This window comes from Sinohyriopsis cumingii, chromosome 6 (genome assembly GCF_028554795.1).
Source record: "Sinohyriopsis cumingii isolate HCF-2022 chromosome 6, ASM2855479v2, whole genome shotgun sequence".
In the NCBI taxonomy this organism is placed as follows: domain Eukaryota; kingdom Metazoa; phylum Mollusca; class Bivalvia; order Unionida; family Unionidae; genus Sinohyriopsis; species Sinohyriopsis cumingii.
Window position 1 is genome coordinate 117717295 of NC_142966.1, and position 23082 is coordinate 117740376.

A 23082-nucleotide genomic window follows, 5' to 3' on the forward strand; every position below is an offset into this window, starting at 1 on the left:
TTTTGAGAGCACTCTTGAATGTGATCACTGTGTCTTTGTGTCTAAGTTCAGTGGGCAATTCATTCCACGTTGCTGGGCCCTGGTATGCAAAAGAACGCTGTCCATATCACTTTGTTTTCATAGTGGGAATAATGAGTATACGATTGTCAGAAGAGGAGCGTAAGTATCTTGCTGGTGTGTACACATCGGTGATGTCGGATAGGTATGTTGGACTAGAGTCTGTCAGTGAAACGTAGCACAGAGAACAAATTTTGTGTTTGATTCTGGATCGAATGGATAGTCAGTGTAGGGTACAGAGCAGCGGGGAGGTGTGCTCTGATCGTGGTACTCTAAGTATGATCCGAGCAGCTGTGTTTTGAACTTTTTGAAGTTTTTGGAGTAGATATTGAGATGAACCAGACAGAATTGAGTTACAATAGTCCAGTCTTGAAAGTATTAATGAACACACAAGTGTTTCAGTGGCATCAGCTGAAAGATATTTGCGAATGGAGCTGATGCGTCTCAGCTCAAGATATGCAGCCTTGCATATGTTCATGACATGTTGGTTCAGTGTGAGAGTACTGTCCAGAGTAACACCTAGGTTTCATACTGATTGTGTGAATTTAATGTTGGTGTTGCTGATATTTATTGTTTGAGGTAAATGATGTTAATGAGAAAGTCTTTGTGTTGTAATCAGAATGGCCTCCGTTTTATCATCATTCATCAGCAGCTTGTTACATGTCATCCATGATTTCACATCAGAAATGCACCTCTCTACACCTTGGATGGTAGCATCAACTTCAGTTGGGTGGCTAGATTTGTATATTTGGGTGTCATCAGTGTACAATTGGTGAGATACTGGATGATGATCGATGACACTTAAAAGCATCTGAGTGTACAGAATGAAGAGAACAGGTCCAAGAACAGACCCCTGTGTAACACCACAACATAGATCAACTGTACTTGAGTGTATTCCATTTGCAGACACAATTTGTGTCCTGTTGACCAAGTAGGACTTGAACCACAGTAAGGCTGTATCATGAATGCCAAATACATGCTGGAGACGGTGAAGTAATATATAATGGTCTATTGTGTCAAATGCTGCAGACAAATCAAAGAGGGCGAAGACTGTAATCTTTCCGCTATCCAAAGCAGAGAGAATGTCATTAACTACTTTTAGAAGAGTAGTTTCAGTACTGTGGCAAGGCCGATATGCAGAGTGTACATTGCTAAAAAGAATGTTTGAATTCAGATGAGATACAAGCTGGGATAGAACAACCTTTTCTAAGATTTTTTTTTTATTTGAATGTGAGATTAGAAACTGGGCGGTGTTCTTTAAATCGTTATGGTCTAGTGTTGGTTTCTTCAGCAGAGGCTTTACAATGGCAGTTTTGAAAAATGATGGGAATTCCCCGGATGAGAGAGAGGTATTAATAACATCAGTTAGTGAAGGCGATACTGGATCTAAGCACTCAAACAGCAGTGATGTTGGAATTGGATCAAGTTCACATGACTTTGGTGCACCCTTCATCACGATTGTACGTACGAAATCCATAGAGACAGGTTCAAATGCTGCTAATGGCTGCCGCTCAAATTCTGTATCCCAACTGTATGGTGACGACGAGTCAATTGAAATTGTGGTGTCAAGCTTATCTCTAATGGTTTGTACTTTGTCACGGAAGAAATTTGCAAACATGTCTGGAAGGTCGACTGGAGAGAAGGTAGTTGGAGGTGGTGTAGATTTGTTCCTTAGCAATAGCTTGTTAGTAATATCGAAGAGCTCTTTGCAGCTGGAACTTTCCATGATCTTAGTAGTGTAGTGGGATGATTTCGCTGCATGGACTATATTTGTGACAATCTTCTTAGCGGCTTCATAGATTTGCTTATGAAGAGTGAGTCTGGTGGAAAGCCAAAGCCTTTCAGCCTTACGGCGGTCTCTTTTAGCAGTGCGAAGCTGGTCCCTAACACTGATATACCATGGAGAACACTTTTCAATAGATTCTCTGCACTTGGTAGCTGGGGCATGTTTGTCGAGCAATGAACGCAGGCATTTATCGAGTTGTTCTGCTGTAGGAGGTAAGCAAGTTGTTAGGTTTTCTTGGATGCCATGCATTAGTTTGGTTCTATTTATCATACAGAGGTTTGTCTTAGTAGCAGATATAGGTGAAGGTTAGGGACTGATAGGTCAAGATGACATATAATGCAGAGGTGATCTGATGCAAGGTCATGGGATACCAGGGAGAACCGTACAATGTTATCATCATGTCTATGAAGAATCCGGTCTAAAATGTGACCATGTTTATCGGTGGGTTGGTTAAATGACTGTTTGAGGTTGAAAACATTAATGGAATCTAGGAGTATTGATGTATTTGGGTTTCCGGGACAGTCAAAGTGAAAGTTGAAATCTCCAAGAATAATCAGGTTGCCACCTATCGAATTTCCATAGTGCAGGAGATTCGGAAACTGCTCCAAAAAGAGAGATTCAGTCAGCTTGTTTTTTTCTACTAGGAGGAGGGCGGTATAGGCAGAAAAATGGACTAACCTTTGCTCCAGTGTGAGTGTGGTTTGGACTAGAGTGGGTGTTAGATCCGCAAACTTGGGCTCATCGCCTGATGTTTTTAGCTATGTTTCTGTCAGGAAAAAGACGTCAGTATTCTGGTCGTTGATAAAATTAACTATTTCTGTGCGGTGGTCCTACTGATTGGGCATTAAATAATGCAATACGCAGAGGTATCTCTTGAATAGTTGACACGAAGTTTGACGAATTGATAGGAATTTGAATTAGGTTATCTAAATTAACGGTCGAATTTTTAAATTGTCCAGCCGGAAAGGGCATAAGGGAGATAACTAGAATTCTTCTTCCTGTTCTACATCGGGCAGCTTTGAAACAACGTTTCTTTTTTCGCTTCTGTTTACATTTAGGTAATGATAAATGTAGTCCCATTTCGTTTAGTCTAGAGCACGATGTAGTATGGAGAGCCAAGGATGATAGCCCATCATAGCATAATCGGGTTGACTGGCGAGTATCACGTCATGGCGGTTTGTTCAAATGGAAGTTGTAGCAGTGGAGCAAGACAGCTGAGAAAAAGTCTAATTGTTCTCGTTTCCAAATCATATTCTTTCTATTTTTTCATTAACACTGTGAGGAAAATTGGCATTATATAAAAGGTCCGAAAAAAGAACAAATATTTGCGAAGTTCAAAAGCAGAGAGAAAAGATTTCAGTAGACGATAATTTGGGCGATAAGCATTTATTTTGCTTAGGAAATTTCACTTTCATCTCTAGAGACAAAAAGCGCACATATGGCTGGTAGTGCTTTTGCCTGACAATTTGATAATTGATGGTTCACTCAAAATGGCGTTGTTACGTGATGATGGTATCCAGTTGCTGACAGATACGAAACGAAATTTTCCGTTGATAAGAAAACATAAGATGTGTAGTATTGAGTTGTCTATTTTGTCACTCTTAGTCGGTTGTAAATCTGAGGAAAACTACTAACTAATTATCATCTCCTATAATAAATTTTACAGGGACTTTAGATTTATTGTATTCCTTTTCTCACTTAAGCTTGCTATACATGCTGAGTGCAGATGTCCTCAGGAAAACAACGTTCCTTTGAAAACATTGATTATTTTGTAATACGAGAGAGAGAGAAATCAAATGAGACGGAAAGGGAAGGTTCCAAACTCAAGGAAAAAAAGTAATGAAATTATCAAGTCATGCTAACCCTTAAGAAAGAGGCAGCATAATAATGGAATATTCGCCTCATGAAATTGGTGGCCAGCAGCAAGCAAAGGAAAGCAAAGTACCTGAAACACGGCTCCGTCAAAAACTTCATTCTTTACATAAGCTGCTTATTAAGAATTAATTTGGGTTGGCATTTTGTGTCATAATCTTCTCCAAAATATTGGAATTTTGTAGGCAAGTAATTTAACATGATGGTTGTTGACACATGCTTATTAGGGGCTCTGTCATGCACGAAATAGGAAACATTTCGGGCTCTGTCATGCGTGAAGCAGAAAATATCGAGTCAATATTAACATAGATGTTCAAATACCCAAACAATATATTTGTTTTAATCTACTCCATTCATCAGCAAGGAAAACAAGCATTTGTAAGGGAAAGATGTTTTTGTAAAAATATGTCAGCGGATTAATTTATTAGGGATGAATATTGAACAAACACTGCACGATTAGTAATAAGGATTTCGGTGTAGAAATAGAAGTTATACTTCCAAAAGTGACTTCAGGTGTACAAAACAAGTTATCCTACTAAAGTGACTTCCGGTATAAATTTCAAGTTATACTACTGAATTGACTTTCGGTGTACAATAAAAGTTATATGACTACCATGACAACCTTTGCATGTAAATTTAGAAAATTTGGTGTTGTGAGCAAAAAGAAGAAAATATAGACCATAGTGACCTGGATGACATGCATGCTACAATTTTATAACTTAAAAAAAACCGGAGCAATATTTTCCGAAATTAATATGTTGCTATAATAAATTTCAATGCTTGTAAAGTAAATTAATCTTTAGTAAATGTTGACGATTACAAATAAAAACTAAAAATTTCAGCAAACATTAAATACTATAAATCCCTTGTATTTATATGGTAACTCAGAAGTTCGAGACAAGAGAACAATCTCCTGAAACGTTTCTAGTTAAAAGTACAAGTTTTATTGTTATGTTAGGTATTACAGAGTCATGCAACACGGGAATCTGGCATTACGCTTGTTGAATCAGTTCCAAATTCTGGTTTTGATCTACTTTCTTTTCACAATGGTGTTTATCTTCGCTGATTGTCAAAATTGAATTACAGTAGTCAAAGACAGCAATGTGAGCTAGCGATGCTTCGTTACAAAACATATGCTAAGTTTTCCATTGGTATGTCTGCTTTGCTTAAAACATCTTTTTTGATTTCACACTAAATAAACCATGCGGATGAAACTTGTTGATGTTAAAGATTAACATCAAAAGAACCGAATAAGTTTTATATCTCCAGGGATATTCTTATGGCTCGTCCATTCTTAAATTACATGTACTAAAGTTACCCAAAGTCTCCGAATTATATATATATATATATATATATATATATATATATATATATATATATATATATATATATATATATATATATATATATATATATATATATATATATATATATATATATATATATATATATATATATATATATATATAAAGACGCAGTGTATTTCTAAATCTACACAAGGTCATTCATATATCATACTTATTCCCTTAAGATACGTGAATGATACGCAATTGTTGGAAAAATGGAGTGAGTGTGACAGGCAGGCAGATAGATCCGCTTCATCTTACTGAAGTTGTTCATTTATGCTGAACTGTGATCAATACAAAATAAAAACACTATGTAAACAGCAAAACACAAAGAAACACTTGTGTTAGTTTATGATATTGACTTGAAAATTGACCTGGTCTGGATTTCCCCAACATCACTTTGGCTTTGACATTAACTTAAGTCTTGAAATTCATCCATCTGATTGGTTGAAATTTAAGTGTCACTTAAATTGATCAGTCCAATATTGGAAATCTCGAATTAATTTACTGACCCGAGTTTATAAGCCTGCAACCAACCATAAAGATTTTACATTCCTTATCATATCAGACAACTCGTACAGGGTTGGTTGGTTCCGGAATAATACTTGTCAGTGTTTTCACTATCGGAATACAATGCTTCCTACAAATTACATTCTGTTCTATTAAAAGGCATCATTTGAAAGAAAGAAATGAAAATGTCGATTGAACGAAACTATTACCTTTTAAAAAAGTCTACCTCAACGAACAAATATATTATCGGCATAATTTCAGATGTATTACACTACTCTGAAGGAAACTAGTTCTTATTTGTATAGTCCAATGTCATAATATATCAAATAAATGAACTGTTGTGCAAATCACATTGCAGTATGAATCTGACCTTAAAAGTTTCTTCACCAGTTTTCAAAGTGAGGTAAAGGAGACTGGAGCCAAAAACTTATCTATGAAAACTGAAGTTATATGTGACTCCCTGTTATGCGTTGGGGTGGGGTGCTCCCAATATTTATTTGAATTACTGTGGAATTCCCACCCTGGCTCGTTTTTGTAGGAAGTGAAATTAGTGATAGAGAGAGGTAAAGCTCCGAGCCCCCAGTCAGCATTACCGACAATTAAATTATTAAAAACACAAGGGTGAAATCCAAAAGAATAACAATTTAATACAAATTAAAAGATATTAAGTTCTCAGCCAATCTGCGTCCTCTCGACTATGTGACAACCTATTTCATCACGTGATTTTAGTGTGAGATAGCTTCCCCTGTACTCGGTTTCTACTCATCTACTACGCCAATTGCTTTCCTCCTTCCGGCGTTCTCCGATTCTTCCTGTCCTCTTCCACTTTTGTCTTCTTCTCCTCCTCCTTTTCTTTCTCTCTTTCTCCTTCAACGAGGCTTGTTCCCCGCCTACTTCTATTCTCTATTTCTCCTTCAATGAAGCTTGTTCTCCGCCTACTTATATCCTGTCTTTCTGAGACTCGGGACTTGACTACTCTGTCCCCAAAAGCTTCCTACGAAAAACACAAGTACGTTAGCATTTGTGTTAGCCATCTCGCTCATACTAAATCAACAATCAATCAATCATCAGGTCAAGGTTATCTACATCTTTGGCCATGCATTCGTGCACATCGAAAAACACACACGTTCTTATAGAAACAACGTTGCAATAAGAGCGGTATCCTACTTATCATATATATATTCTTAATCTCATTATTCTCAACAATATCACAATAATCCGACGCAATTCTGTACTTTACACTCCCACAAGTGTACACAAATATTCAAATATCCATATTATTTAAATTTACACACTGCAGCCATTTTACAAGCTACCATTTAATTCACAATGGCAAAATCTAGAATATCATATGAATAAATACACTAGTTTACTACGAAGTAACTAAATAGCGAAATACAATATTAATTCTGCCGAGCGAGCAATCTTCATAATCATAGCTCATTTCTCAAGTACGCATCTAAATTAAACAATCAAAGGGTAATTCTACGTACTAACGATTCTAGTAAGTAAATATACATGCTGCACTTAATTACAATTACAATGCCGTAACATTCTGCAACACTCGAGCAAATACCTCACTGACCTTTACGAAGCTTTCTGTCCTTAGAATGTACTAAAAGTTTTCCCGCCAAATCACGAGTGGCTCCCTCGGAGTGAATATATTCTGCTTTACCAGTACGACGGCTTACAAATCACTAATTCGTTATCAGTCCGACTGACTGCTAAGTTCTGGTTCGAATTGATGGCCCCAACCTTCCTCAGTTCTGATTGGATATCAATTCTACCCCCAGTCGGTTCAATTTAACAGACGAACCTCAGGCCATCTGTCAAAGCGGGGAGATTTACAATAGCGTTGAGGGTCCTTTGTTCTTAGAACAAAGCTTCTAACATCTATATGCGTGTGTTAACACCTAACGGGGGGTTCTTGTACAAACAAAATCGCCATAACAGTGCAGGGTCGACGTACTCATTGCGCTAACCCATTCCTTTGTTCCTAACTTACGTAATCGCGGGCAGGCAAACGTGACAAAAACATGAAACCATTCAAAATTTACCTGTAAATTCAATATGCAGATGATGAAACTACAAGTGGGAAATTACATCTGATTGCGATAAAGTATCCGTCAGAATTAGAAAATGGAACCATCTTATATTTGTCAATTGAACACATAGTGAAAAATATTCATGTGTTCACCTATGAAGAGGGAACAATGATGGCAGAAAATGTCGAAAGTGATGCACCATGCTTGTTGTCCTGATATTATCTTGGTGTAAGGGCAGTTTGGAACGAGTATATCGAAGACTATTCTGCGGACCACCAGCTTCTCTCTCTCTCTCTCTCTCTCTCTCTCTCTCTCTCTCTCTCTCTCCACATATATATATGTATGTATTCCTTAGTTTTTCACAAAATTTATTTTATTTTTTATGCATTAATAGCACTATGCGCAAGTTTCTTGCCTGTTAATTATCAATGTGTCTGAAAATATTGCATAACCTTCAGTACTTATGGGTCAGTCTGGTATGTCCCTAGCTGTTCTATGCATAAGCACACGTGGATATATGTGCGGCACGAGCCTGAAAATTCCTATCTCAAATATGCAGTCAGAGTGTATCTTTCTAACGCAAAACATTTTGCAAATATAAACTACGTATAGGATGTTGGCCTAAAAGTTTATGTCAATGGTACGAAAACAAAAAGAAAATCATTACGATGATAATTCCTAACATATTTCAGGTTGTACATGTTAGGGTCGGTTGATACCACTTTACAGGTTTTTGTTGACCTATTTCCATGTCTATGCAAAAGTGTGAAATATAGATTATTTCATCGCATCATCATATCCAGTTGTTACGAAATAGATGGTACTGTATTTATTAAAGAAAATTTCGTTTGCCACTTGCAATCGGATTAAGCTAACATTGGTTCAGACATCATACGTTGAGAGGATGAATTGGAAAAACACTTGTCTCCACTTCTGGATTGGGAGAACAACACGAATGAAATAAAAATAGATTAGTGATACTTAAAAAAAATATTTGAAATCGTATTGTCTTCATGCTATATCCTTTCCATTGCATCGCCAGATGGACACTCATGTGCACTGAATGACCTCTCATCCTTTCTCCTTTCCAGCTATTTTTGATATCGGAATAAGTTCTGTTAACTATCAAATTTCACTCAAGTGTTGAAATGAAAATAGGCAAATTCATACCGCATATGCTCGCAAATACGTCTGATGCAGCTGCAAAGAAAATAGACCCATATTTGCCGTCGCATAATGTACTTGCAGAATAGGGTCAATTTTGTTTGTTCTAGAATGAATCCTAATGTGCTGCATGGACGCCTATCTGCCGGCCCATGAAGTGGCGACAGATCTGCGTATTCTGTAGTTTGCAGTTGTATCCGACTCATTTGTAAATAAAAAAGTATATTGTAAAATTTTGCCGAAATATTTGTTATGATGTTCAGAGACAACAAAGGCATATTTCATAGTCATAAATTCGAACCTTTTAAACGCTTGTAAACTTAGCATCCGAGAGCCTACTGCCATAAAATATGTGCATTGTTACAGTACAGTCCTTATTTTGTATGCAGTCTCTTTGTACTATACGCACTAGACTGATAGAAAATTCACATGCTGCATAAATCAGCTCAGAAGGTTAAATATTGAAAAGGTGGCCTGTAGAGAATTAAATTTATAAGAAAAAATAAGCAAATCATGTATTCGATTGTAGCGGATATTTCATTTCGTTGACGAGACTGGTCTGTGGATGCAATTTTTGAATCATTTCGCTGTTTGCATTGGATGTTTCATTCTAGACATCTTTTTATCCGGCAGTGACCTCAAGATGAATGATGAGCGGTACTGAATTTGATCTTTATTTACACTTGATAAATTGAATGTGTCTGACCAGTCGCCAAGCTTTCACAAAATCTATCAAAAACCTAATATGTTTTAAAATCAACAGCGTTGTAACACATTCAATGACTGCCTGACTCATCACCGAATGTGCATACTCTCACAAGGAAAGCGAAAGCAAATGGATGAGAAAGATTTGTATCCTATTCGAAGGTTTTGCTTGAGATTCCCAAGATCATTGTTCACTGCCACGCAAAACATTGAGATGGATGATGGATTAATCACCAAGCGTGTGAAACCCATATTCTTCTAAGGCCAAAATCTTTTTCTCGTTAATACCGATATTCTGTCTACAGTCATGGCAAAGTCAACAACGTTTGTCTCGATCAATTTGCCAGAGATTAGCTGGCCAGCGTTACCATGATGCAGTCAAAATAATATTTACACCGATAGAAAACTGTGTTCCAGGATTTGCTACTCTAACAAACTTTGTCGCATGGTATGTACATTTCTACCCTTGCATATATAATACAAAGACAACACCTATGTTAACAAAATCATCTCAGTTTGATCTGTTATTGATATGTTGATATCAGTTATTTGGGATGCTGATATCAGTTTTTTTGGAAGGCATCTAAAAGCAACCATAAATCCTAATTAAGAGAAAGACAAAACAGTTGAAGTAATTTATAAATAGGCAAATACTAAGTGCAAAATTTATTGCAGCTTGTGGAATGTCATAAATGACATCATATATATCATTCCTATATGGAGTGATATAGATGGAATACGTCTTTTAATCTTGAAAAGTTCATAGACAAATATACTAAAATTAATAACCTTTCTTCAGAACATGATTTTCTTCAAACAGCCGCCTTGACCATCATCAAAAATTTATATTTGAGCATTGTTTCCACGGACAGGAGTACACTACTTAAGTGACTACCTATTCAGCTCCTAAAAGCTAATGTAACAAAGAGTAAAACCGTAACCAGACTCAGTTTGAAAATTCCAGTCTATTGCTACTCAGTTAGTCATGGTCTTGTACACCGCTTGATCACAAACGTTAGACTGTGACCCATGCCTTCAGAATCATAGACTTTACTTGGAATCTTTTGATGTCAGTGGAAAGCAACAAGAACAAACATTTTAGGTGTATTGTGAACTATAAAACTTCTAACTTTATTACTTGATTTTGCTTTTAATTGTTTTTGTTTGTTTTTTTCTTCGAAACTTGACTATGCTAAGCGGATGAAATCTGCATCAATCATGTATTTACCCCCGTTACAGGGTCATTTAACCCCGTTACAGGGTCATTTACTATTGATGTTATGATATCTAAGAAATTCGCTATATACAGTAATGAAGACAAATGGAACGCAGTATTTATTTATTTATCTGGTTTCTAGTATCTTAAGTATGTGCCTAATTCCAATAAATATGGATTTTTTTTTTAAATTGAAGCTAAAAAAATGATCCGTTGTGACGGCACTATTTTCGAAGATGGTAGACATTATAGACCTTGGTTAAATGCACTTTACACCGGAATATGCTCTTTTCTTTTGGAGACTAATTTACAGTTAGCTAGAAAATAGCATCGACTTGATGAGGCCAAAATAAACTTATCAAAGACCGAAATTTAGCTGCATAAAAGATCACATTGGCTGCTAATCATCCAGTGACACGATGATAAAGAAATCTGCAGAACAAAGACGGAATACATTAGTTGGCAAGTTGCTGTTATTAGGAAGGTTCATTAATCCAGCGTTTTGTGGATCAATGATGTATGGAAGGACCATTTATTACACTGTATTGCAGCATGTCATTAACACGCAATGCAACTGTTCAATAATAAAAGCCTCTCACAGCATGATTACTGTGAACGCTATCGACACGCCGACTATAAAACATGGCCTAAATGTAGTGAAATCAGTTAAAGGAATTCTTGACTAAATTGAATTTATGCACCCTATGGTACTATTTATATGTCGCGTTTGATTGGGAAATAGATCCATATAGGACTTAAGTTGGCCAATTGTTTGTTAGATGTTGTCCTCACACTGAGATTTTCAATCTTATTAATTGCATTCCTTATCTCCCCCTCCCCCATTCTAAGTGCATAATACAGTTGTTTTCATTATTCAATAGGTTTACATATTTGTGAAGAATAAGTGCAATAATTCGTAACTTGTGAGAAGGTGAGACTTGATAAACTTGTGTGGTCTTGGATGTTGCATGGGGTTCGTATATAAACGTCTGTTCAAACGTCTTTGAAATATTTTACACAAGACCTATATTTTACAGTTGTCTCAATGGAGTTCGGATCGTGTGCTGTCACCGTCCTAGGCAAATGCACCTTACTGGCAGCAAGTTCATAATAGTATTCATGGACAATTCAGTTCTGTGGATGTATTATTACTGGCCACAAAAGATTGTGTTGAAAAGTTTCGATTATGCCACATATCTACCAGAACTTGGCACAATAGAACTAATTATTTTCTTTGAGAATCTGCACTTGGAAACATCATGACATAATATCATGACATAATACTAAATAAAATATGATAATAAGTCTTTGGAACTTCTACTCAAATAAAATCACCAATGCAAGTAGGTCTGCCTATGCTGAATAGTTGAATTCTTGCAGATCACTAATGAGGAACGTAACTGGAAGAACGTGGCTCGAGAAGAAGGCAGTTTCACTATGCTTGGTTTCTCTTATATAAGGTTTAAAAATGTTACAGATTGCTATTTACAAAATAGCGATTAAAATCTCGACTACGTTTAAAATTTGACAGAGCTTCAAATAGCTTCTCCCACAATCCTTTACAAAACAACGCCACAGAAAGATGCTATATCTCTACATGTACGTCAGTAAAAACAATACATTTCCCAAGACGAAGCGTCATTACGGAAGTTCAAGATATCAGCTTCTCAGCATAAACTTCTTCCATTCACTATATCCATTAAAGATATACAAAACCATTTGAACGGTAAGGTATGAAAACTGGGATGAAGTGGAACTTCATTAGTGTGATTATCATGAAGACAAGTGGTCAATAAACTCTAAAATGCGTGTTTAGGTAATGGACTAAATGACAGATTAATAGATTGGCAGAAATATAGAAAGATGGTTATTATTAAACATTCAGTAAACAGGGGTTTCCAAGTATTTCTATTGGATGACGTAATTCGATGATAACAGGCAAATCTACACGAGCATTGAAAAAAATTGTCTAGCCTGTGTTGGCAAAATGGGGACGAAAACTATTTGGTTTTTCTTTCTGTCAATTGCTGTGCTGGTTTTCCGACACGGACGGGCTGATGGACTAGAATAAATATTTCACTGTATTCCATTTTTTCAGTGTTTAACTTAATACATCACATGCCACAAATAATGACGTAATCCTTGAAATCCGTACATGCGTATGGATCTGGATACAATAAATAGTCTCACCATAATCTCAATACGTCGGTTAATATTAAACTTTATTAAAATTGATGTAGGAACAACTTGCCATCTTTTGATGGAAAATTAGATCTTTAATTTCTGTATTTTAGAAAGGTTTGTAATGAGCCCAGTTATTCTGTTGTACCTTTCCAGAGAGAAAATAGTAAGAAAAACTTGTGGCACAAATATTCTATATTAAACAGTGCACATTTTGTTTAATAATACTGTATGATACTATTTTTCATGTTTCTGCCGAAGATGTACAACTCCAACGACTCTGGCACTCTAAACTATACCCAGGTTTGCTTCAAATGATTCCTATAGCCATGATAAATACATGCAAAAGAAGGAAATCGTTAATTTGACTTTGATACTTAAAGGAAATATATACCGGAGTCTGTTGCTTGGTATTCCATTAGGATTATCACGACAACTCAGGATTGATCCAAGACATAAATCCATTATTTTTGTGTGTGGATAAAATACTTTATCGCACACAGTGTAATAGGAGCAGACGCAGTATTTCCAAGCCTTTAGAGAGCATGCCATCAGCAGATGTCAACATGTCCTTGTCCATTTATTTATCGCGGTGATACAGAATCTGGACAAAGACAAGATCAATGCTAACAGTGGCTCTTAATATCAACTTTTACAATTAGATTTTAGAACATGCTGAAATTAAACTTGTTCGCTAAATTATGCTTTCATGATTCTACGCATTAGTTGCATTCAATGTTTCTAAACTACTTTATACTGACCGTACTTGATACAGTTCGATGACGGAACATGTTGCACCCATTTATGGGCATTACCTTGTGGTTGTGGTACAATATAAATATGTCGATCTTGTTTGTTTTAGAGAAGAGTTCTGAAAGCTGATATTGCGCAAGGGTACGTTAAAACTTCCTGAGATAATCATCACAAGTGAGAATTGCTAATGCAAGTTTTCTTTTAAAACTAATATTACAAACTAGTGGATATACATGTAATAATGGATGCAGACATACAGACTGAGTGACTGACCCAGCAGCATAGAGACAGACGTACAGATAGATGAACATTGCTGTCCTAAACATATCCAAACTAGAAGCTGAATACGGTAACATATAGAACAAGCGCACAAATAGCCAGTGTTCTTTTCGTTGTTTTTTTGTTTGTTTGTTTGTTTGTATTTAACGCTATTTTGCAGCGCAAGATAGGTCGTATTGGTAGAGGACCGCTCCGGTGGCCTAGTGGTTAGAGCGTCTGCCTCGGATGCGGGAGATTGTGGGTTCGATCCCCGGCCGAGTCGTACCAAAGACGTATCAAAATAGTACTAATAGCTACCTCGCTTAGCGCTCAGCATTAAGAAGTTAGTGTTAGGACTAGTCGGCCTGGTGTCAGGATAATGTGATTTGGGTGGGACATCATGCTACATGTCTCTAGCATGATGTCCCAGTGCTAGAGATCACTTTAAACTACCACACTGCAGACATCGTAGCAATATGACTGAACAGTTGTTAAAGCTTTCTTTTAAAAATCAAAATCACATCACATCACACCATTCTGGTAGAGGCAGAACCAGGGAAAATCCCAGTAGGAACCATCGACCCACAGAAAGCTACTCGGAAGCTTTTTCACATACCCACATTGGCTGAGCCCGAGACTCGAACCCACGCGGACAAAGGTGAGATGGCAATCGGGGCCCCAATAACCATTGTAAGCATTGGGATAAATGTTCACATGATATTAATTTTCATGTGATTAATTCTTATGTGCATTCCTTCGCAAGCTGAGGATATTTACAGTCAGTGGCTGCACGAGGGTTAGAGGCGCCAGAGGGCACTTTTCTTCTGCAGCATCCCCACTTTGCTGCAGGAAACAGAATTTTTTTGTCAGTTGCTAACCCCCACCCGATATCTTTTTGTTTTGAACAATTGACCCCATTTGACACAGGTGAGTGTGTGTGTGTGTGTGTGTGTGTGTGTGTGTATGTGTGTGTGTGTGTGATTTGGAATTTAAGCGCAGCTTTAAAAAGTTTTCAGTTATGTCGCTACGATGGCTACAGTGTGACAGTTTATAGTGATGTCTAGCACTGGGGTATCATGCCGCAGACACGTAGCATGATGTCCCACCCAGTCACGTTATCCTGACACCAGGGTGACCAATCCTAAAACTAACCTCTTAATGCTGAGCGCCTAGCGAGGCAGCTGTTAGTACCAATTTTATAAGTCTTTCTTATTACTCAGCAGGGGTTCGAACCCGTGATGACACAGGTGAAGGTGAAATACTAAGAAAATTTCAGCGTCGGAAAACGTTCACGACTGTAACCCTTACCTCCGTCTCCTGGGGGTGGGGTGGGGGTCAACTGCCTCCTTCCAATCCTCAACGAGCCGCCACTATGTGCAATTGCTGCATGCTGCAAATCTATGTTTTCAAAGCTATATTGCTTACCTGTCGTTTGTTAACATCCTGAATAGGATCCAGTGGCTGCAGTAGAAGAAACTGAAATTATTCTTTTAGCAATGATTTTGATAGGACCAGACAAGTGCGTGCCACGAATTTACGATGCAGAAATTGAAATGACAACTAACATTAGAATCTTCGACTCTTTAGAGCTTTTAAAACTGGATTCAGAACTTCTAAAAGGTCACCGGCAGACACTCAGCAACAAGAAAATGCAGTTTTCTCCGCATCTTACTGATGACATCAATTATAGCAGATCACGTACGTCACCATGATCTTTCTTAATATACTTCATTTTATCAAAGCTACAGGAAACCGATGCAAAATATCAATTTTTATTTCTTAAATTTAAAGAACGGAACATGTTTGATGTACTCTAAAGATAAAGAAATAAATTTATTACTTTTTGAATAAACGTTTTCAAGATGAGTACAGATTCTTGTCCAGCAACCGTCGTAAACTGATTATATCTTACTATGTCATAACTACAACGGTACCTTTATAAATGTGTTAACTACGGGTCTGTTCCAGTACATATTTCGTTTCGTTGTAAAATGCTACTGAGGCCGCATTGGCAAACAATGTGTTTTCGTCAATCGAACAACCCTGACGTTTCTGCTGGAATTAACACGCATTTTTTTGTTGTTGCAAGAGTCACGCTCAGTGTGTCCACAAGGCTGACACACCTTAGAAAAGCAGGACCAAACTTAATAAAGTAATTAATAATCTTAATTAGATACGGTAGAACCCTAGTATGGGGACTTTTATCATCATGTGAGAAGCATATAGTTTTGGTGGAAGTTTAAGAATATATTACAAGATTATGCCCGATCATTTGGTTTCATGGGTTTCATTTTATAGGCTGAATCTAAAACACCTCTTTCTGTAAATGAATGACAGAAATATAGCATTACACGACAATATAAAATATTACAAGCAAATATTAATATCTATTAAACCGAAACAAGTATATGTAGATTCCAGATTCAAGCACGTCCTCCAACGTTAGCCAACCATAAAACATAAGCCTGTATTGAATATAAACCGCTATTTACCGTACTCTCCCAAATAATCAACCATATAAACTTCACGCATTTCTTGTACGCATGCACTTTATTATGTGGAGATTGAACATTATGTCTTCACAGAACGAACACCAATGTGTTTTAAAATATACCTTTGAGCTGATAAGGTAGCAATTAAGATACAATTAACGTTTCTTCCCCCCCCCCCCAACAATGCTTACAAATTGAATGTTACAAAATGTTTCGCATTCTTATAAAATAAGTAAGTAACTTTTATATACATAAGAATCGATTTACGAAAGTCTATTGATATTTTTTTGGGAAAATAATCCTACATCAAACACAAGCCGACTTACAAACAAATCATACATCAAACGCAAGCCAGCCGACAAAAGAAATATTATTAACGGTCAATAATATAGCATGAAGAACACTATACCAATAGCAAATAAATCATTCTCAAATTCCTTGGATGTCCAGATTGGAACAATCACAAAATGACAACTACCACCGACTTGATGAAAATCTCCGACTTTAATAATAATAATAATAATAATAATAATAATAAAAATAATAATAACAATGCATCATATAATATCGAAGTCCACAAACTTGCATGGCGATGATTCTTGGTCATCACACAAGATTTATCTTTATAAATGTAACTGGTTAGATATCTCATAACACGTGCAATATCTGGGACTTTTATAATTTTTTCTACTCATCATTAAAATTATCTGCAAGAATAAAAGTAACAAAGTTGGGCTTTCAGTCTGGGCTTTAACCTCTTATGACAAATGTATATATTGGATTAATTTGCAAATCTTACTCATACTTAAATAATTTATTGATTCTAATTCGAAATAACTCGCCGTCTCAAAACGACCACTGATCAAGTAAACGCAACTACAACACTAATAGTATGAAATCATTCAATAACCCGAAGAAATGTGTAAAATATCGACATAGTAAAATCAACTGCGCATGGATATCAACTTACATGACGATCAGGTGTACACTTCAGTAACAAAACAATTATTATCCATTTAAAAGCGTACATCATTTTTTTAAAGAAACATTTAATGTTCTCAGAAAACTTCCATGAGAACATTCAATATTCAAAATTGACAAATCACTAGCTCAGTCATATTCTTGTATATTACAATATTTCTGGAGCAATGTTTTTTATTAAAATTATCAAATTTCCTAGACCACTCTGACTATGAGGACTTGGAACGGCAGGGTCATCAAGAAAATAAATCAGGCTGAGACAAATCCCCAGAGAGAGAGAGAGAGAGAGAGAGAGAGAGAGAGAGAGAGAGCTTGAAACGACAGTTTGCCGAGGAAAATTAATTTTACCGCAGAAGCATTAAAAGTTCGTTGGGAAACAAAAATAGTGAATACTTTGAAACTTATCAGTCAAAATAGTATATGTAGTGGGAAATTTAACATGTCCATCATGACTAGACAACAGACAACAGAAGTATTTGATATATAATGAAACAAGAAAATGGTGCCAAGCTAAGTGACTGATAACATTTATCACAGGTCAGTAGACACGACTACAGTGGCAGCAAGAAAATAGGAAAACAGGTCAAAATAATGCATAAATTTAGCTGGTTATCGGACAATTTAATTTAATTGTTTGCGTGTAAGTTTTTGTATTTTTTTATTCCATCACTGGCTATTGTAATGTAATTTTATTTACTGGAATAGAGTTCAGTTCTGACTGATTTATTTTATTGTTGACGTAAACAACTTTATAGAAACATTGTATCTAATGCTGACCTAGTTCCTGACTGTTACGTATATTTGATTTAATTTATATTTGATTTAAGTTGTGTTTAATTTGATTGGAATGTTTGTGGGTTTAAGAATATTGTTTTTCTTTCCATGTCAATGTAATGTAATTTTGTTTACTAGGAATTATATTTTTCAGAAAATTCAGTGTGACCTGAGTTTTCCTTAGATACCTAATACTAGAAACACTTGTTTCTATTTTTGACTTAGTTCCTGGCCTTGATTGAGGGTCAAGTAAACAACTTTTTTCTAGGAGTAAAATGATTGGTTCTTGTCAAGGACATAAGGAGCTATGTGACTTTTACATGTAAACGCGATCACGTCATCCTCTTTTTCGCAAGTAGGCATTTCCGAAATTGCGAAATACTTAGTATTAATAGTGGTTTAGAGAAAGATATCTGAGATTCTGGGCTTTTAAACACCTGATGTCAAGTTGTCTTCTTCTGTTCTGACCAGTATTGAAGTATTGAACTTTTGAGTTTTTGAGTTATATGTTAATTTTTCTTCAGATTATTTGGACTCTAGAAGATTAATTAGTTATTCTGGAAATATTATTGTATTCATACAGAATTCTTGAACAAGGACATTTCTTGAAAATTTTATTTGGATTTCCAAAACCGGAGGATAAATTATTGTGTTTGTACAAGGAACTGTATACTTCAAAATAGTACAGGCTACATCATACGTCATCGCCTTCTATCTTGGATTCTTTGTTGGGACTTGAGCTTGGAATCATTAGAACATTTCAACATTAGGACTTCAAAACATTTTATTCGCTGATTACTGTTGGGTTATTTTTGGATTTGATTCTTGAAACCGTAAGTTCTTAGTTTTTTTTTTCCATTTTTAAAATATTTTCCCAGGGAAATAAATTATTTGTTATATTTTTCAAAGCTTGTTGTTTTCATTCTTTTTTGTGTTGCTGTTTATTCGACCCTAAACACGTAACATAAGACTGACCTTGATTCAAAACCAGTGATAATTTGTAGTAAACATCTTTTGTAATTTTTTAAAATTATTTCGCAGAATAAGATTCATAAAGTGGTATAGAGGCCATATTTGGAGTACAAGACAAATAACATGTAACAATTAGGTTTTTTTTCCAGAGGACTGACTCACATCCAGGCATCTGTTTTGCGTTGTAGCTAGATTTATTACTGTATTTTGAGAAATAATGCGTATTCCTGTCATAACACTTGAGAAGCTAAAGTATTTTATGTCGTGACCAGTTCTGGGGCTAATTTTGTTATTTTATTTTAAAGAAAAGTGATTCTTTTCCTTGGAAATACTAGTGCTCTAAATTCATTCTTGGACAAAGAACTTTTGACACATCAGTATGACGCTGACCATAAATTCGTCATCGCCTTCCATTTTGGATTTCATCGGGATTTGAACTCAGTTTGATTAGGACCTTTTTGTTGAAAGGATTTATAATTTTTAATTCTTGGATTATATTTTGGATTTTCGTAAAACCGTAAGTTCGTTTTCTCTTTTTTGACTTGTTTTTCTAGGAAAATAAATTATTTTGTAAGAGACTAAACACGTAACAAAGGAAATTGGGTTGCTCTTCCTTGGGAAATATGAATTTAAGCTAAAATAATTCAGAACACTTGTATTTTAAATTTAAATTCCAGTAGTTTTTGAAATTTTGAAATTTTTTAAATCCCAAGCATTATGTTTAATTTTTGAAATCTTTAGTGAAAACAGCAGGCGTTTTTACAATGTCATCAAACGTGAAAATATGTATTTCAAATCCAACCCAGGAACAGTTGGACTGTTTGACAAAAGATGAATTGATTCAACATGCCAGAAAATATGATCTTTCTGAGGCAAAAGCTTCCTTAACGAAGCAAGAAATAAATAACATTTTGGTCCAGTATTTGGTAGAAAAAAAGTGTTATGGATAAAAGTGTTTTGGTTTCGAACAGTAAGTCTGTATCAGACTCTGACATAAAAGTAAAGGAATTAAAATTAAAATATAAGATGGAATTAGAGTTAAGGAAGCTAAAACTTCAGAAAGATAAAGAAGAAAAACAAATGTAATTGCAATTCGAGAAAGAGAATGAACAAACGTCATTACAGAAAGAAGAAAAACAAATGCAGCTAAAAAAATTGAAGAAAGAGGAGAGAGAGAAAAATGTAGTTACAAGCGGACAAAAAGGAGAGAGAGACAAATACAATTACAAAAAGAAAAAAATGCAGCTACAGGAGAGAGAGAAACAAATGCAATTACAATCGTAGAAAGTGGAGAGAGAGACAGATTTAAATGCAAATGCAAAGAGAGATATAAGAGAGAGGAATATTAATTTTGAGTGTAAGAAAAGGAGCTGGCAAGTGAAATGCATGTTCCCACTGTACATACAAATTCAAGTTTCATATTACTAAGAATATTAGGTTAGTGCCCCCTTTCAGTAAAAAAGAAGTAGACAAATATTTACCTCGTTTTGAATATATATATATATATATATATATATATATATATATATATATATATATATATATATATATATATATATATATATGGGAACCCTAAATTAAAGAAAAAGATTTTCATGTTGCAAAACAAAATTTGCAAACGAGCTATATTCTTCAGTTACACAAAAACTATTTTAAATCAAACGAGCAATTTTAGGCCATCCAGTCAGTTACAGATTGGAAAACTTAAGCCAGAGACAAACATCACATGTTTTATGAACAAGAGTTATCTCTTTAATACCAATAAATGACATTCAAATTTGAAAAAGATATTGAAGAACAAAGGAATGAACGATAAAACGTTTGTAATGGGGAAATGGCAAGGGTATGAGTAGTCGTTTAACAGTTAGCATTACGGACCGCTCCGGTGGCCTAGTGTTTAGAGCATCCACCCCGGCCGAGTCATATCAAAAACGTATAAAATTAGTACTAACAGCTCCCTCGCTAGGCGCTTAAGAGGTTAGTGTTAGGACTGGTCGGCCTGGTGTCGGGATAATGTGACTGGGTGGGACATCATGTTACATATCTGCAGCACGGTGCCCCAGTGCTATACATGCCACACCGCAGACATTGTAGCGACATGACTGAAAAATTGTAAAAGCTACGTTAGAAATCCCAATCTCTCTCTCTCTCTGTCGCACGAACACACACACACACACACACACACACACACACACACAGGAACATTACACAATTACAATAAATGATAAATGGCAGTAGATTAACATTTCATCAATAACGTTATCTAGGTGTGACAACTTTATCAGTTGTGAAAGGTAATGTCTTTTAAGAATCCGACAATCCAAACACATATAATGTTTCGAATGAATTCCAATAGTCTTGAATGTCTTGACGTGCTGCAATGATACGATCTAGAATGTTCTTGAATAAGTTTTCAATAATCCTAATGTAGTGTTTTAGTAAAAAAAAGTCCATAGACACTTTGTAATTTCCGAGGAATAATTTAAATAATTTCTCACAAATTATAGCTGAAGACAAATATGACCTCTGATCATAGATTCTGAAAGATTGATCTCAAACAGCAATGAATATTTGTTTATCAATTACTCTATCTATAAATCTCATTTGATCTATGTCGCAGCAAATTGTTCTGGAAAACTCATATTTCCGAAGGAAAATTCCACCAAATTCTAAAAAGGTTCTCTTCCAGAACCTTTTAAGCTGGTAAACAAGGTTATGCCTTGAGCTAAAAGTTTAGTATCTTCAAACACATGAAAAACGTCAGGTAGGTAAAATCTCTATCTTCGGTCATGGAAAAAATTAAGCAAACATACAAAACAATCAGTTATAAAGTTTCACAAGAATAGTCGATTTCATATTATTGTGTTAATTATGCAAATGGCACGCATGCTTTTAAACGATCTACATATTATGCTGCATATTTTAAATAATAAAGAAACAAGTACACAGGCATCTCAGTTTATTGATTATTCTATCCTGAATTTGCTAACACATTTATCAAAATAGAAATCGGCTCAATTTTCAGATAGAAGGAATTAAGCATTCTGCTAGCTACAACTTAAATTTGGTCAATGATGTCTGTATGAAAATATACAGATCACACTGACAAGAGAATGTGGTAGAATCAAGTAAACTGGACAGGTGGATCACAGCATATGATGGTGGTATTTAGAAGATATATGTCTTTTTATGACGTATTTAATGCGTCTTGAATTTCGCATTGACAATAGAATGCTCAGGTGATCTTAAGATAATATATTTTTGTTTCTCAGTTCAACAACGCCTGTAGTCTTACGCGGTCAATGCTACATTTTGATGTTATCGATATACAATCTGTGGTGCTTCGTTTCCAGGAAAATGTCGTATGATGAAATAATGTAGCTTTGTACGTTTCAAATTAAACGAAACATTCATTAGAAACTTTCTTTTCGTCTCTATCGGACCTGAATGAATGTAGTTTTGACCTTAACCTGCGGAAGTCTCTAATGTGAACACCATTCACTCCATCCTTTAACGTTGGGGAACCATCTCATTCATTTGAAGGAGAGGAAATGTTTTGCCTTGAGATAGTTACTAGTGTTGTATAACTTTCATGTAAATGTAAATGGTTTCTGTCACAACATGAATGCATGAATGATCAGTCTCAGCCATTAAAAATCTGATTATATCTACGTATTCATTTCTCAACTTCTTTTGGTAGAGCTCGTACATCAACTATTTGGAGAGCTCTAACACTGTAAATCCAGTTTGATAAATTGATTTTCTTGCTTTCCAGACTGACTAACACTAATTTGCCCTACATAATTGTTCTTCTGGCAAATAATAAATCTTTCTGACATTTTGAAAAATTTAATTTCATCTGTACATATATTTACTGTTCTCCTTGCTCTGATGTTTTCCATCTGATTGCCATATAAACTGTCATTCATCAGCTCTGTATACGTTTGTAGTTTAAACCAAATTGTATACA

At 35.6% G+C, this 23082-nt stretch overlaps 1 protein-coding gene across 8 annotated transcripts in view; it reads left to right on the forward strand.

Moving 5' to 3' along the window:
* Positions 1-23082, forward strand: part of LOC149797813 (uncharacterized) — a 156542-nt gene that overhangs the window by 58413 nt on the left and 75047 nt on the right. The gene's annotated exons all lie outside the window — the stretch shown is intronic.